General features: G+C 43.9%; 1 protein-coding gene across 1 annotated transcript in view; it reads right to left on the reverse strand.

Annotated features, from left to right (window-relative positions):
* Positions 1 to 18,348, reverse strand: part of TCF20 (transcription factor 20) — a 94,448-nt gene that overhangs the window by 60,018 nt on the left and 16,082 nt on the right. The window lies entirely within an intron of this gene.

The following is an 18,348-nucleotide window of genomic DNA, read 5'->3' on the forward strand; positions in this document are numbered from 1 at the left end:
CCTTCACGGCCACAGCCCTTCACCCCTTGACCACGGGACCCACCGAGGCCTCTGTGGAGCACCCTCCCATTATGTTTTCATAAACGAATTCTAATGGTCATCTAAAGAAAATGTGCAAAGCTAATCAAGAAAATGTAGGAAACTATTAAAAATGCAAAGATATTTGCTCTACTGTGTATCATAACTTTTTCTAAATTACAATTAAAATAAAGGCTGTTGGGATAGCACACTAACTTTCTGGAAGAAAAATGATTGTGTGAGACACTATCTCATGATATCCATAAAAATAAATTCCAGGTCAATTAAAAAGCTAAATATCACACACACACACAGAAGGCAGGCATGGCAGTTTTAGAAAACACTAACAATCCCAGGGATCCGAAGTGATGTTCAGTTCTGAGTTTCTAAATTCCACCCTCAGTAAGTGGAACCTGGGCTTCCTGGGGAAGCGGCAGTTTCTCCAAAGGGCAGGCACAGAGTGCAAGGTGCCAGCCTGTAACACTTCGCTGTGCCAGGGAGCCAGGACATGCTGCCAGCCCAACGGGGACATGTCGCACCAGCCTGAGGAGTGCTTGTGATTTTTTTAGGACCACACTTTTTCTTCTTTTACTGTATTATATAAAATAACAATGCAATTTTTCCAAATTAGCTCTCATTCTGTGTGTTTAAATACAAATGAATTTTAGAAACAATATACAGTTGTCCCCACTCATCCACCCAAGACCCCAGTGGATGCCTGAACCCACAGATAGTACCAAACCCTGTATATACTATATTTTGTTCCCTATACTTAAAACCTAACTTATCAATTAGGCACAGTACAAGATTAACAACTAACAAAATAGACCATTTATACTGTACTGTAATAAAAGTTACATCTATGTGGTTTCTCCCCCTCTCTCAGAATTTCTGGCACTGCGCTCACCTTTTCCCTGAAAAGCACTGTAAGGCTTCTCTTCGGCGCATCCAAGCCGCCAGCATCGCCCCCCTGGGGCTTCGGGGCTATCATTAAGGACACACCGCACTGTGACACTAAGAGGGTCAATCCGACAAACTGAGGCACTGCTAAGTGACTGACAGGTGGGCGGTGAGTACAGTGTGGATACACTGGACACAGGGATGACTCACATCCCAGTTGGGTCACGGGAGGATGGCTTGACATCACGTGCAATTTAAAACTTATGAATTGTGTATTTCTGAAATTTTGCCTTTAATATTTCTGTACTGTGGTTGACCACAGGTAACTGAAACTGAAAAAAGCCCAGCCTCAGCCGAGGGGGACGGTCGCGCATGAGTTCAGAGCATGGTGGCGTTTGGGAGCACGGGCCTCAGTGGAAGGAGGGGGGACGTACTCAGGAGGCTCCAGCTGTGACATCTGTTAAATGTGGGTGATGGATACACAGGGGTCATTAGTATCTGTGCCATTCCGTATGTGTGACATATTTGCAAATAAACAAAATCCTGGTTCCCCGTTTATCCAGTTTGAGAAAACGTAAGAATTCGTAACATGGAATTCAAGCTTCTGACACCAACAGAACTTCCAGCTTCACCTCTCAGGACCTCACCTCACTCCTCCTGCCCCACGACGCCGAGCCCCTCGCTCTCTGTTGCCCAGGTGTGCTTCAGGCCCCCAGCTCTCTGCCCAGGCTGTCACCGTGTCCGGGTGCCGGAACCCTGTCCGCCAGCACCACTGACTAACTCAGCCTCTTCTGCAAAGACCTGCTCCAATGTCCCTTCTTCAGGAGCCTTCTTCTAGTGAGTCCGTCGCTCCTGCCTGTTGCCACAGCTCCTGGCAGCATGAAACAGTGGAAAGGGGAGGCGGGGACCCTGAACCCAGACACAGTCAGGCTCTGAGCTGGGCTTTGCAGTTTACTGCTGGCGAGATCCTGAGCCATTTACTCCCTTCTCTCAGTCCCAGTTTTCTCAGCTGCAGAACAGAAACGCCCCTGGAGCCGGCCCTTGATGGGGCCGGCGGTACACTGCGCCCTCCTGCCAAGGCCCCTGATGCTGGAAGCCAGCTCATTCTCTTCTTTTGTTGCTGATAAATTACAAAACAATGAGGAAGTCCAGAAAATGGCTGGTAAGGATACATACCAAACATTAACTAGGGGAGGGACAACTTTTTACTTGTTTGATTTTTAAAGACTATTGTCATGTGTTACTTATATAGAATTTTTTTTAGTCCTGACTGGTGTGGCTTAGCGGGTTGGGAGCTGTCCCGCAAACCAAAAGGCCACAGGCCAGGTTCCTGGTGGGGGCGTGCAGGAGGCAGCCAGTCGATCCATGTTTTCCTCGCATGCTCACGTTTCTTTCCCTTTCTTTCTCCCTTCCTTCCCTCTCTCTAAAAATAAAACCTTAAAAAAAATTTTTCTTAAAGAAAAAGCAAGGAAAGCCCCTCGCAGAACAGCTTGGTGCCCAAGAGCTAACAACCACCAAGGACTGAGGCGACAAGGGAGAGAGGGGCAGGAGGGAACCGGAGTGAGGATTCAGGCTAAATGCCTCAAGAGCAAAAAGAAGGGATAAGGTAGGTCCCTGCCCTCACGGAGCCTGTATCTAACTGGGAAAACATTTATACACAGTGGAGCAAATACTACATTCCAGGCACTGATTTTAGGTTCTAGGGATACAACTACCAACAAGGCCCACGAAGTTCCAACACTCCATGAAAATAGCATTCAAATAGACAAAGAAATGGACAAATATATACAGAGAGAGATAAGGAGGCTAAGGGAACAGAGAGAAAAGTGTAAGGGAAAGGGTGGGATTTAAACAGGATGGTCTAGGCCAGCCTCCTTGAGAGGGTGGTGTGTGGGCAGAGACTCAAAACGAGATTAAGGGGACAGACCATGCAAAGACCTGTGTGAAGGCCAGAGGCAGGAACATGCTTGGTGAGAGGAACAAAGCGGCTGACATGGCAAAACCAGGTGCAGGGAGAGAAGCGGAAGATGCAGCCACAGAAGGGGCCCTGAGCACACAGGGCCCACCTTCGGGAGCCCACAGACCAGCAGCACTGAGCCTGGGTGCCTGCTGGAGATGCAGCGTCTGCATGTTAGCAAGCTTACCAGGGAGTCCACGACACCATGTGAGTCCTTACGAAGGGCCTGGTACCCTCGCAAGACTTTTGGGTTTTATCAGAAGGCTTTGGAAGATTCTGAACTAGAGAATGACATACTTTGGTTTCAATTCTCAAATGGCCACTCTGGCTGTTTTGAAGAAAACAGACTTTGGGAGGGGCAAGGGCAGAAGCAAGGAGTTAGTTAAGAAGCTATTTTGGTCATCTGGGTAAGGGATGTTGACTGCATAGATGAATGTGGTGTTGACGGAGGTGGTGATATGCGGTCAAATAGAGGACACATTTTTAAGTTAGAGCCAATGGAAATTGTTAACGGAACAGAAGTGGGTATGACGGACAAAACAACAATGACAAACAGCAGCAGCCAACACCAGTTGAGCACCAGCCACATGCTAGCCACTGGTCTATTTCCTTTACAGGTAAAAAGTTCATCCAGTCTTCATAACAGTCCCATAAGGAAGCTATAGTGGACAACCCCACTTTATTAAAATGAAGACAGTGAGGCGGGAGGAGAGGGGAGTGCGGTTAGTAACTGCCCAAGACCTCAAAGCTTGTCAGACGGCAGCAGGTCTGAGCCCAGGCAATGGGGCTTGGGAGCTTGTGCGCGAGCGCTGCCCCTTACTGAGCAACAGAGGACATGGCACCGCTTATGGAGAGGGACGAGGTGGGGGATGGGACAGGCTGGAGGCATCTACAGTGCTTTGCTGGACATGCTCACTTCGAGATTGCTAGGGGACATCCAAGTGGAGCTGTTAGGGGGACGGCTGGCATGTCTGAGCCTCAGGGGAAAGGTGGGGATGGAGGTACAAATGGGAAGGTCATTAGAACAGAAATAGTATTTGAAGTCGAAGGAGTGGATGAGATCACCCAGAGCAGTTTTTCAAACTGAAGGTTGTGAAATCAATTTAGTGGGTCATGAACAGCACTTCAGAAAAAAAGAAAAGAAAAAAATAAAACAGAATGGAAAATAACAGAGCCCATGGCTCAGACTAAGGTGAGGTGTAACAACTTTTTGTGAAACTTTTAGTTCTGGGTGTCTGCGTAAGTGAGGATAGTGTGTGTTTGGTCAAAAAAAGAAAAAAAGGCTTAAAACCAATGGTCCAGAGAGTATGTGTACGACTGATACCTAAGTCAGTTTAACATTTAGAGGTTGGGAAAAGGACAAGCCAGAAAAGGAGAGTGGAGGGAAAAGCGCTAGTGAGGAAGGATGAAAGGCAGTGTGGGGTCCCCAGAACTACGTGTGACATGCCGGACATCAGACATGCTGGGGAGGCTCAAGCAGTATGATCCCCAACAGTGTACAAAAGTCATTATGGGATGCAGAGGCGATCACACAGTGCTGCAGGAGCACAGGAGCCAGTGGCCTGTTTAAGGCCCGGTGGCTGAGAACAGAATAAAAGGGGGAAGGGAGGGAGGTGAAATGAGAATTTTACTTTCGATCCCAAGTTTGAGGGGGCAGCAGGCTATCCAGCCTGTAATTTCCATACACAGCAAATCCCCTTTACCAGGCCTGGGAGTGCAGGGATGCCGACGACACTGTTCTGCCCTGGAAGGGCTCCTTCTCTGGAAGCAGACAGACAACGGCAGCCCTGAGATCAGAGCCCGAGGAGGGTATGGAGCAGGTCTGCCAAGGGTACTGGCAACATTCCTCGCCAGCCATCCTGCTTGCCACTGACCAACCCGAATCTACCCCTCTGACCAGGCCGTGCACCCAATACACACACTCCTACCTCTTGACTTGTGCCTTGTTCCTCCCAAAAATGTTCCAAAATCGCTGTCTTCAAGGCCTGGCTCACATCTGACCTAACTTCAGGAAACATTCAGCTCGGTGATCTTGCTTTGCCAGACAAGCCACAGCATTTCTTGTCTACACACCCCCTCCTGATGCCCAGACCCTGCCTTGTCCGTCCTTCCCTATACACAGGAGGGCTTCGGCTCCCCACCTAGGCGGTGCAATGTTGACAACATGCAGTAGAGCTGTCTGACGTTTGCACGCGCTCTAACAGCCAAGCAAATGGGTACTTCCCCTTAATCCAATTTACATTTCAGCATTGCTATTGAAACCCATCCGGATCAAATCACCCTTGACCTCTAAAACCCTCACTGGCTCCTAATTTGGCTCAGCCTCGTCTTGCAGGCATACCACAAAGCCTTCCAATTCCCTGCCTCCCAAACTCCCTAAAGCTGAACAGTGATAATCAAAACAAATACAAAAAAACAAAGATGTACAGAGACGAAATTAAAAGGAAGATATTCATCAAAGTGTTCACAACGGCTGTCTTTGGGGTGGGGCTACAGGGGACAGTCACCCTTCAGGGACTGGTTTAATGAACATGTTACTTAAAACAAAAAATAAAACTGAATAATGGCAGTTATTTTTACTGCGTGCTTACACTGTGTGTCAGGCAATAGAGTCCCACCTAACCTTACCAAGTCCATGACGCAGCCATTAGCCATTCTGCAGAGGCGGGGACGGCGAGGCGGGGGAGCTTGGGCAGCTCTCACAAGGCTGCCCGCCGCTGGTCAGCACGGAAGGGCTGCTGGGATTTAAACCCACATGCAATAAAGGCGGCGCCCGGAGCCTCCGGTCTTAAGCCATGCTCTGTGTATTCCCTGGGGCCCCTGGTGCGTACCTTTCGCAGCCTTTCCTCCGTCCTAGCTGGCTCTTCTGCCTGAGTGGGGCATCAGTTACGCTGACAGACCGCTCGCCTCTCAGGTCTAGCGCAAGTCCTGCCTTCGCCCTGACTCACCAGGCCGCACCTCGGTCCGCATCACCTGAGGGGCGCCGAGCCCTCTGCTCCCCTGCGGCATGGGACTTTGCCTTCTTCTGCCATGCACACAGCAAGCATTGAAATGCTGGGAGAATTAAGTTGACAATATAAATTCTTTTTCTAAAATAACAAAGATTACAGATGGAGACAAAGTTTTCATCTGGGAGGAGAGTTAATCCCAAGAACAGGTCCCTGCGGCCCTCCGGCCTCCCTGCTCTCGGCTCGCCTCTCACAGGCGCCTGCAGACGGCAGGCAGATCTGTGCCTCTGCCACAGAGCACTACCTCTGATGCATAAAATTACTTAACCAGCAACTTAAAAATGTAAATAATGTGAATCCAGGAGATTTTTATAACGCGTTTTAGAGTTTTGAAAATTAGTTACCTTTTCCAAAAGCTCTGACCTTTGGAAAAAGCACTTTTTAAGTTTAGTACAAAGAAAAGTCAAAATATTGAGATACCTCACATGCACACAACCATGGAAGACGCATGAGCCAGTGAGTCAGACATGTTTCAAATGCAAAAAGCTCCTTTAACACCCAGTGACCATATCTGAACTTATGAACGGAAGTGGAGTCCAAACAAATAGTCCACTGTAAACAAAAGCATGGCCCCAAAAGTCTGAAAAAGGGGATACAGGATGGGACACACCGATTTTTAACACATCCTTGCCTTCTCGGGTAAACCAATGAGAAACGCAGTCAACCAAAGCATGAAGACTGGATTTTATTGGAGGTACCAACACCAAAGGTCAACCTGTCAAATGAAGCAAAAGGCAGAACTGAGTTCCATGGGTAGAGTCCATTCTAGATAAAAGCCAATGGACGCTGTTACAGCTTGAGGGGTCCCTCCGGGGTGCAGGGGTGCAGGCACGGGGGTAACACTGGTGATTAATCCTGTGAAAGAGCACAGGAGTCAGGAGGAGCGGAGTGCGCTGACACTGAGACCGGCACTGCCACCTCAAACGCACCCTGACTCTGAAATACTGAGAAACAATGTGCTAGGTCTTGCTAAACGCGTCTATAAGCTAAGCAACCTTCTAAAGATTGCTGACCTTCCCATTTGATAACAAACAGAAAAACAAAACAAAACACCCTATGAATATCCCATACCTGTAAATAGCTCAAAGGATTGTTTCAAACATAATACAAACATAAAAACTCTAATCCAGAACTAGAGAAAGACTCACTTTCTCCAGGTCCCCAAAAAGAGACTCAAGAATTAGCGTGGTCATCAATAAACTAACAAGAACAACTATCATTAAACATATTTATAAAAGTTAAAAAAAGAATTAATTTGGGGTTGGAAGATTTTAAGAACTAAAAAGCCAGATCATTTCGGTAGCATAAGATATCTGTGACTGGACTGAGCTCTCTACTGTATCTGAGGCTGTCATTTCAATTTCAGGAAGGAAAAAAAGGGCAAGCTGTAACCATGAGGAGGGGGTGCCAAGGACACACACGCGTCCAGCAGGCACTGAGAGACAAGAGAAACTCCTCCCGACACCTTGCCTGCTACCTCCCCCACAAGATCTGAGAAGCAGTAACCATAAGACCCTCCTTCAATGTGGGCTCTCAGGAGAGGGGGCGCCCATCAGCACACAGCCCCCGTCCCGATGGGGCAGCCAGGACACTGAGCGTCGCTTTCTTACCTAGAACTGAACTAATTGTGTTGAAGAAAAAGACCAAGAAAAACATGTTTAAAAAAAAAAACCCCATCTGGGGATAAAATTTTATTTTAGCAAGCAAAATGAGCAAAAATACAAGTTTCTTTTAGCAAGGTACAATTGCTCCCCCTACTAAACTTGTTTTCAATTGATTCTCCTGGGTGATGCATTGGAAAACATATTGCAGGGGTGGGCAAAAGTGGGTTTACAGTTGTAACACAATTGCAATAATAAATAATCCTACAAGAATAAACTGTTTCACGTACTCACAACTGTAAACCGGCTTTTGCCCACCTCTGTATATTTAGAATCAGGAAACCAATATTTAAATACTAGTTTTGCCATTTGTTGTGTGACTTGGGCAAGTTACTTAACCCACAAGTTCTACTTTACTCACTTGCAAAATGGAGTTACTCTACCTTGCTGCCTCATGGGAATGTTCCACAATATATTTGTGAACTGCTAAGTACCATATAAATTAAAATAATCATTATTATTATTACCTTCCTCTCTCATGTTCCCAGGGCAAAAGTGTGAACCAATGACAAAAACAGGCAAAGCAACAAAGAAAAAACCTGGAGAAGGGGTCAGCCATCAATCAGTCAAACAAACAAACAAACAAACAAACAAACCGAACCCTAAAAAACAAAATAACTACTGTGACTAATTAGAAAGCCATTCTGTGACAGTTAATTTCTATGTGCTTCTCTAATTAAGAAAGCACCCACACCCTGGATACAGTCCATTCATTAAAATCAAGCAGGATTAAGTCCTCATCGGTCCTCCTAGTTCATAATCAAAATGCCAACGGAGCACATTCTTACTCTTCAGGCGAAAGCCACAAGCCACAAGACCAATCCCCACTGTCCCCACTGAGGGACAGCGGCCTGACTATCAGAGGCCCACTCAGGGGCAGCCAGTCTCAAGAGGGCAGGAGTGTCTCCTCCTTCCCCGACCACTGGTATGAAATTAGCAACCTCATTCTTCTGAAATAAGCCCACCAAGAACAGGTGGCTGATGAGGAGACTGCATCATTTACAATCCCAAATTGTAAAAATAAAAGCCAAATGGGCATAAACATTTTCTGAATACCGGCTAATTCAAAATGTTCTGGATGGTTATAATAGCAGCTAAAATTTATCTAGGGATAACTATGAGTCAGGCAATATTCTAAAAGCTTTAGTTACTAATTTAATCAGCATAATCACAGGTAAGGACAATTAAGATTTCTAATTATTTATTTGTTTTTAAAATATTTTATTTATTTTTAGAGAGAGGGGAAGAGAGGGACAGGGGGCGAGAAACATGAACGCATGGCTGCCTCTCACAAGCCCCCTACAAAGGACCTGGCCTGCAACCCAGGCACGTGCCTGACTGGGAATTGAACTGGCAACCCCTTGGTTCATAGACCAGCACTCAGTTCATTGATCCACACCAGCCAGGGCAGATTGCCAATTTTTTAGATAAGTCAAAGAACTGCTTATAAGTGGACTGGGATTCAAAACTCAGGTATTAGGTTTGGAGACTATGCAGGGGTGTCTAACCATGTTGCTCAGGATATGAATGTGACCCAACACAAAATTGTAAATTTACTTAAAACATGAGATTTTTTTTGCAATTACGTGTTGCAATGTATTTAACGTGTGACCCAAGACAACTCTTCTTCCAGTGTGGTGGAGAGAAGCCAAAAGGTTGGACACCCCTGAATTCTAGATACTGATCCTTGGAGAATCCTCCAGCCAACAGTTCTGCCATAGGATGCTCACTGTCACAATGAAATGTAAACAGGACTACAGAGTAGTATCTCTCACCTAGGTGAATGTTAGAATACCACTAGACTGTGAAAATAAGGTCTCATTTTCTGCTTCCAAAAATGGTGGACTAAATAACTTGCCAAAAATAAAAAAAAAAAAATGGATGAAATAGACATGTATCTTATCAAAAGTAACAAAAAGCTAACAGGACAGTGAGGAATTCCCAAGTTAACATCCTGGAGAGAGGACAAATCCAGAGAGGGAAGAGCTGGGGGCAGGAGCTGGCCGATCTGCCAGAGGCAGCCGAGAGGCCCCGCGGGGCCCAGCCTTCGGGGCCCTGCAGAGGACACACCTGATGACCTGCGCCCCCATCAAAGCAGAGGACTGAGGGCTCAAATGGATGCACCCTAGGAACCAGAGCAGCCTAGAAGTAATCAGCCTTCCCATGGACTTGGCTTCCAATCACCTGGTTAACACAGAAACTCTCAAACTCTCAACTTGGAGTAATGTGATCCTCGTTTGCTAGTGCTCTCAGGCACCTGGAAAAAGCAAATGAAATTCCTCCTTGGAAAAAGACATACACGGCCTCTAATTATTTCTATAAATAATGTTTCAAATACCACATCCAGTACACAAATATGTGACTAGACAAAACACCATGAGTAAGAATCATCATAAACAGTCACAGACCCAAAAGGGACTCAATAACAGAACTGAGGGAAGATTATAGAACAATTCTATTTACTCTGTTTTAGAAAATAAGAGACAAGCTCAAAAAATTCAGCAGGGAATCCATAAAAAGCAACAAAACAGACTGAAAAGAACCAAAACTGAAAAATAAATAAATTCGTCCACTGAGTTCTTAACTTCAATTAAACATAGATTAGTCAAAGAGAGAACTGTTTAAGTGGAAGCCATTAAGAATAGTGACAAAAAGGATTCAGTGAGGACATCTAACACGCCTGGGTAACTGGAGTATCAGAATGAGGGAAAAGCAGGGGCAAAGCAGTATGTGCAGAGACTTGCTGGGATTCTCTAGAACAGATAAAAGATATCTGGCCACAGACTCAAAAAGCCCGGTGAATACAGAATCAGTGATCTCTGCTGTCCTGGAAGATGACACGACCTGTTCTGTAAGTACAGCGCCACAGCTAACTAAACAAACACCTACTGCGGGCCTGTGAGGGGCCAGATACAGAGAATACAAAGGCCTAACGGTTCCAGCATGTGAAGAGCCCAAAATCTTAACAAGCTAATGCACCCTCTACCTATATGCTACTGAAAAGAAGGGGAGGGGGTTACAAAGAAAATGCTAGAGAGAAATATTTAAAAGAAAAATGAGTTAACTTTAAAAGCAATAAAACTAAAAGGCACTTGTAGGAGTAACAATAAGGATACTCCAATGTTATCCAATGGTCTGGGTCTAGAAGTTATTGCTTATTTCCATTCTTTTCACTGTGCTAATTAAAAACACCACCTCACAATCTAAACCGAAAAGTCCTTGGCATAAGAAACTCAAAGAAGAATCTTTTCTTCCTATTCTCCCCCAAGCCTACCTAATAAAGGATTTTCTAAATGATAAATCTAGACAATTCTTTTTTGGCTATCACAGTGACGTGGGTAAGGCAGACGACCACCTTTTTCACTTCTATTACTTGAGCCAACACGGAGAAGCTGGCTCTTGGGAGCCCAGGCACAGGAAGGAGAGTTCCACCAGGAGCCCGCCGAGCAAAGGGCAGGCCTGGGGAGCAGAGTACGCTGGAGCAAATAATCAGGGAGTGAGTGTCTATAATATGTGAAACCCTCACATTCTATGAAAATCAATCTGGTCAAAAGCCCAAGGATCCCTGCCTTCTATTAAGCTTAAACTGCTAAATGAACCCTCTCATCCAAGGGGTAATATACAGGGGACGAGCTTTTCTGTACACCCCCATACAGGGACTCCAGTAGGAGACAAGCTGGCTGAAAGCAAGTGCTAACATATAAAACCCTGCACACATCAATGTGTTGATGAAATAGACCGAACCTTTCTGAAACACAGTTCTACTGAAGTTGCAGGACAGGCAGTCCATGACTGGGGAGTGCTCCTGTGATTCTGTGTTTGGAATATGACCTTCAGACTAAAACACGACGACATGATTCAACACATATTGCTAAATGGCTGTTTCAGGAATAAAGGGGCTTACAATAGTGAATGCGTGCTGGGCTGCCTCTCAAAACTTGGTTTCTCAGGGTCTCATGGCTCTTGTAAGCTGTATAGGCTTCAAACAAATTTCAAAATCACTCAAAATTTCTTCTATTTCTAGGATTCCATTACTGTTCAAATCTGCATAGAGGTTTATTCATATCTAAACCAATGTGGCTAAACTAACTTCTCCAGATGAAACCAGCAGAAAAGAACTCCAAATTGTCAGACAATAAAATTATATAGCTGGTATCTGATAAGGATCTCTAGTATCTAAAATATATAAAGAACACTTAAAACTCAACAATAAAAAGACAACAACCCAATTAAAAAATAAGCAAAGGACTTAAATGCCCATTCTCCAAAGAAGATATACAAATGGTGGTCAAGCACATGAAAAGATGCTCAACATTATCAGGGAAATTCAAATCAAAACTGCAGTGATATACCACATCATGCCTATCTGGATGGCTATAATCAAAAAGTAGAAAATTACACGTATTGGTCAGTATGTGAAATTGAAACTCACACACAGTGCTGGTGGGAACGTAAAACGGTGCAGCCACTTCAGGAGCCAGTTTAGCAGTTCCTCAAAAGAGTATACACAAAATTACTACACAACCCAGCAATTCTACTCTAGGTATGTACCCAAAAGATTTGAAAACAGAGATGTAAACCAATACCTGTATGCCAATGTCCATTGAAGCACCATTCCCAATGCCCAAAAGGCAGAAACAACCTCAATATCCATAAATGGACAAATGGATAAATAAAGTACTAGTATGGTCTATACATACAGTGGAACATTATTCAGCCATAAAAAGAAATGAAGTTCTGATTTGTGCTACAACGTGGATGAACCTTGAAAACATTAAGCTAAGTGAAATATGCCAGAAACAAAGGAATACCGCATGATTGCACTTATATGAAATATCTAGAATTGGCAAATTCAGAGAGACAAAGTAGAATAAAGGTACTGGGGCCTGTGGCAGAGGAGGGAATGGGTAGTTGTTGCTTAACGGGTATACATAGTTTTTGTTTGAGGTAAAAAAAAAAGGTTTTGGAAATAAACAGTGGTCATAGTTTCATAACACTGCAAATAATCATTGCCAGTGAAATGTATATGTATACAAAGACTTGCACATTAATGTTTATAGCAGCTTTGTTTATAATTGCCAACAATTGTAAGCAACAAAGTGTCTTTCAATAGGTAAATGGATAAACAAACTGTGGTATATCCATACAGTGAAATATTAGTCAGTGATTAAAAACAATGAGCTATCAAGCCACAAGAAGACATGGAGGAAATGTAAATGCATATTGTGGAGTGAAAGAAGCTAGCCTCTTAGAGGCTACACAACTACCGTACTTTGCTGTGTATAATGTGCACTTTTTTGCGCAAATTTTTGAGGGAAAAGTAAGGATGGGCATTACACATGGGTGGTACCAATACATAAAATTTTTTGTACTTTGTATCTGTTTTTATGTTTTATAATTATCTGTTCCATAAAATTTCTTGTACCATAATATTAAAAAATAAATGCGCCCTGGCTCAGTGGAATGTGCGCCAGCCTGTGAACGGAAAGGTCACCAGTTTGATTCATGGCCGGGGCACATGCCTGGGTGTTGTGGGCCAGGTCCCCCATAGAGGGCATGCAAGAGGCAACTGATCGATGTTTCTCTCACACATCCATGTTTCTCCCCCTCCCTTCCTCTCTCTCTAAAAAATAAAATTATTTTAAAATTCCTTTCCAATACAAAAGACGAGTATCTGAATATAAATAAATGAAACTCTGAATTAAAAAATTAAAATGAAAGAATTTTTTTCCCTAAAAGTTTGGGCCAAAAACATAGGTATACATTATACACAGCAAAATATAGTATATGATTCCAACCAGGTAGCATTCTTGAAAAGGCAAAACTAGAGAGACAGTCAAAAGATCAGTGGTTGCCAAGCGTCCAAGGGGAGGAAGGAGGGATGAAGAGGCGGTAAACAGGACACTTCTCCGATGGAGAAATTATTCTGTTATACTATAATGGTGGATACATGACATGATGTATTCGTCCAAATTCACAGAATGTACATAAAAGAGTGTCCCCTAATATGAACTATGAAATTTAGTTAGTAATAAGGTATCAATATTGGTGCATCAATTGTAGCATATATGCCACATTAGTGTGAAATGTTAATAGAGAAACATTTCACGGTGTGATACATTTGTTATAACTGAACCAACATTGATACTTTAGCTTATTAAGAATTAAAAAGAGGTAAACAAATACATGCAGAGAAAAAAAAATCCAAAAAAAATTAGGATAGTATAAGCACACTCTGGGACAACTTTAAGAAGTCCAACATTTGCCTCATAGAGGTGTCAGGAGGAGAAGAGAAAGAGCAAGAAATTGGAAATCTATCTGCAAAAATTGTGAAAGAAATCTTCCCTAATTTGATGAAGGAAATAGACATGCAAGTCCAGGAAGCACAGGGTCCCAATTAAGATGGATGCAAAGAGGCCCAGTCCAAGACACATCATTATAAAAAGGCCAAAGATTAAAGATAAAGAGACACTCTTAAAAGAGGGGGAGAAAAGAAGTTAGTTACCAGAAGGCTGCCAGATGGGAGGAGGACGTGGGGAAACGGGTAAAGCAGGGAGGGGATTAAGAAGTACACACAGGAAGTTACAGGACAGCCATGGGGATGCAGAGAACAGTATAGGAAATGGAGTGGCCGAAGAACTTACACACATGACCCATGGATGTGAACAATGGCGTGGGGACTGCCTGAGAGGGTGGTGGTGTTGGGTGGAAGGGAGTAAAGGGGGAAAAATCAGGACAAGTGTAATAGCGTAATCAGTAAAATATAATTAAAAATAAAATAAAATATTAGAGGATTTGGATACCCTAAAAAAATACATGTATATACATGTCCATACCAGTACAATTCAAATAACCAAAAGGTGGAAACAAACCAAATGTCCACCAACAGATGAATGAATAAACAAATTGTGGCATACACATAAAACAAAATATTATTCAGCCATAAAAAAGAATGCAGTACTGATACGTGCTACAAGGATTAACAGCAAACTGTAGGTAAACTTCAAAACAGTGCTAAGTGAAAGAAGCCAGGGACAAAAGGTCACATGCATGATTCCGTTTATATGAAATAACCAAAATAGGTGAATCCATAGACAGAAAGCAGATTGGTAGTTGCCAGGGGATGGGGGGAGGGGGAAAAAGGGAACTATCTGCTTAAATATGAGGTTTCTTTTGGGAGTGATGAAATGTTTTGGAACTAGACAGAGGTTGTGTTTGCACAACACTGTGAACGTACTAAATGCCACTGAATTGTTCACTTAAAAATGGTTAATTTTGGTCAAAGGGTACAAACTTTCAGTTGTAAGATAAGTTCTGGAGATTTAATGTACAGCCTGGTTATTATAGTTGATAAGATATTTAAGAATGGTTAATTTTATAGTGTATGAATTTCACATAATTTTAAACAAAATAAAGCAAAACCCCAGAGATATTTTAGTCTAAGAGAACCTAGGACACTCGAGAGTAATTTCATTCCTTGGTCTTCCCCCTTTACCCGTCTCCCTTAATCCAGGCTCACCCCCATGACTCAGTGTCCACCTTGCAAACACAGGTGGTACCAAACAAGTACCTGCTACGTGGGTTTCGAACACTAAGTTCCCTATTGTTTCTTTTAACACTCCCCCCTTAAGAGCTGAGCTCAAACACTAAGAGCTAACCTTTTACCGTCATCGTCCTACAATGTCTTTGTGATACCTTCTGCAATGCTCACCTAAGGGAGACCGGACGATGGACGTCTGATGCTAAGACTGCCTCCTGCTGTGCGGCGCCAACCTTTCTGCCCGCATGCTCAGGACCACACTCTTGTTAAGATCACTCAGTGGCTCTTCCAGAATCGACCAATGTTTTCTAGCACCTTCCCATTTTATGGTCAAGTTATTATAATGTATTATCACTGATCTACTTGTGAGTCTCCCTCACTGCGCTATGGAGCGCCCTGAGGACGAGTATGCGGACTCACCTCAGGACTCTGAAAACAATCACCGCTGCTGGCCTAGTCCTGTCCCCCCTGGCCTCCCGCCTTCTCTTCCAAAGCACCAGACCCGCTGGGCTTCATTCTTTTCTACATACCACCCCCCAGCTTCTCTTTGAAAAGGTTTCTGACCACCAAGCAAGCCTTGGCTAAGGACAAGTCTTCCTTGAGCGAAACTAAATACTATTAATTCTGTCTTTTGTCTACCTTTGCTCTTCTCTACTCCAAAAGCTATTCAGGCTGCCTGCACATTCGAGGTGCCGCAAAGAACAGAGGGAGTGTTGACACCATGATCCCTGCCTCAAGGGGGCTGGGGAAGAGGGCAAGACCACACTTAGAAGGGTTTAATGAAAAGTGAAGATTAAATGCACACCAGAAAATTATAAAATGCCATGAGAAAAACACCCAGTTAAGGGAATGCTGGGTTCCAGGGGAAAAGGAGCATCTGAGAAAGGCCCTCAAAGATGGAGATCTCAATGGATGGAGACCCGGAAAACAGGGCATGAACATATGCGTGGCAATGGGGACACAGGAAGGTGGTACTAGAAAGGCAGGGCAGGGTCCTAGTGCCCGAGTAGCAAGGCAAGGAGCCCATATCTCATGCACTGCACGGCAGAGAGGGACACGGCAGAGCTCCCTCAGAAGGCCCTCTGGCGGGAGTCAGGGGAGCCCGGCCCGGGACTGGGGCTCTGACACCAGCTCCGGCAGGCCCCCCACGTGCTCGTCCAAACCGCTTCCAGCGTCTATACCCCGCGCAGCCCGTCTTCAGCGGTTCCTCAGCATCTTTTCAAAGGAACTCTTCTTCAAGTCCCTCTCTTAAATCACTAACTAAAGAGGAAAATAATTTAATAGTTTGTCCTACAAAAGTGATTAAAAGCAAATCTTGCCCTGGCCAGTGTGGCTCAGCTGGAGCGTCCTCCTATAACCAGAGTTGTGGGTTCAGGCCCCAGCCCGGCACATGTGATCCCCAGTATGGGAGGCAGCCAACTGATGCCTTCTCTCTCGCATCGATGTTTCTCTCTCTCCCTTCCTCTCTCTTTAAAAGGCAATTAAAAAATGTCCTGAGGTGAGGATTAAAAAAATACAAAGCAAATCTTATGAACTGATATAACCTAAGGTACACAGTCTTTAGAACAAATATGTGAGCTCCTACTGTGTGCTATGTACTGCTCTAGCAACAGCGATGCAATGGCGAAGGAGGCAGTTTCTATCCACGGAGTTTACATTTTCATGAAGAACCAGATAAAAGAAAAAAGGGTGGGGAAGTGGGGGGCGTGGGGGGGGAGGTGGAGCTGCCAGAGCTCAGGTGGGTGGGGAAGGGAGCAGCCATGCAGTACGCATTTTTATAAGGCACGCATTTTACAGTAAAAGGGAGAAAGAGGTTTGGGAGCCACACAGAGCTGGCTTTCCAGCCCCAGTTCTATCACTTAGTGGCTGAGTGACAGGTTTGTTTGTTTGTTTGTTTGTTTGTTTTAACTCCTCTTGCAAATTACTTAATCTCTCTTGAATGTTTCTTTATCCCAAATATAAAGTACTGGCCTTATATATAGCTACTTTTGAGAATTAAATAAAATAGTGTATATAAATACTGTGCACTGTGCCTGGCACCTGGTAAAGTATTTATAAATGTTGGCCATTAGATCAGTGGTTTAATATACACAAATTATTTTGCTCCTATATCTATGAACTAGACAATTTAGCAAAAGCTGTCTGAAAAAAATACTTAAATCTTTGGAAGATGAACTAGCTATAAACAGAAACCTAGGAATAGTTTGTAAAATAGTGTTAAGAACCACCTTCCTCAGCCATAAAAAAAATGAAATCTTACCATTTGCAACATGGATGGACCTAAAGGTTGTTAGGTTAAGTGAAATAAGTCAGACAGAGAAAGACAAACACCACATTTCACTTACATGTGGAATCTAAAAAGAAAAGTAAGTGCCCTGGCTGGTGTCGCTCCGTGGATTGAGTGCTGGACTACGAAGCAAAGGGTCACAGGCTTGATCCCCAGTCAGGACACACACCTGCACTGTAGGCCAGGTCCCCAGTAGGGGGTGTGCGAGAAGCAACCACACACCGATGTTTCTCTCCCTCCCTTCCCCTCAAAAATAAATAAATAAAATCTTTTTTTTTTTTTTTTTAAGTGAACAAACAAAACAGAAGCAGACTCACAGGTACAGAGAACGGACTGAAGGTTGCCAGTGGGGCGGGGGTAGAGGCTGGTGAGAAAGGCGGAGGGGTGAAGAACTACAAATCGGTAGTCACAAAATAGTCCAGCGGATGTGAACTACAGCATAGGGAATATAGTCAGTAATACTGTAATTACTTAGGTATGGTGTCAGGTGGGTACAGGAAATACTGTGGGACCACTTAGTAAAGTATATGATTGTCCAACCACTATGTTGTATACCTGAAACTAATACTAAGTAACATGGAATGTAAAATATAATTTTAAAATAAATTTTAAAAAACTTAAAAAACAGAACCACCTTCACCTACACATAAAAAGACAGTTCTCTTATTCAGCACTAAAAACAAATGAGCTATCACGCCATGAAAAGACGTGGAAGCAGCTTAAATGCATATCACTCAATGAAAGAAGCCAACCTGAAAAGGCTACACAGTGTGTGATCCCAACTATCTGACGTTCTGGAAAAGGCCAAACTATGGAGACCGTTAAAAAAGAACAGTGGTTGCCACAGGTGGGGTGGGGGCGGGATGAGCAGGATGAGCAGAGAATCTTAGGGCACTAAAACCACTCTGTATGATACTATGATGGTGGATACATGTGATTATAAATTTCTCCAAAGCCACAGCATGTACATCATTAAG

The sequence above is a fragment of the Pteronotus mesoamericanus genome, unplaced genomic scaffold (assembly GCF_021234165.1).
Source record: "Pteronotus mesoamericanus isolate MK-2021 breed Mesoamerican mustached bat unplaced genomic scaffold, CSHL_Meso_final contig_702, whole genome shotgun sequence".
Classification (NCBI taxonomy): domain Eukaryota; kingdom Metazoa; phylum Chordata; class Mammalia; order Chiroptera; family Mormoopidae; genus Pteronotus; species Pteronotus mesoamericanus.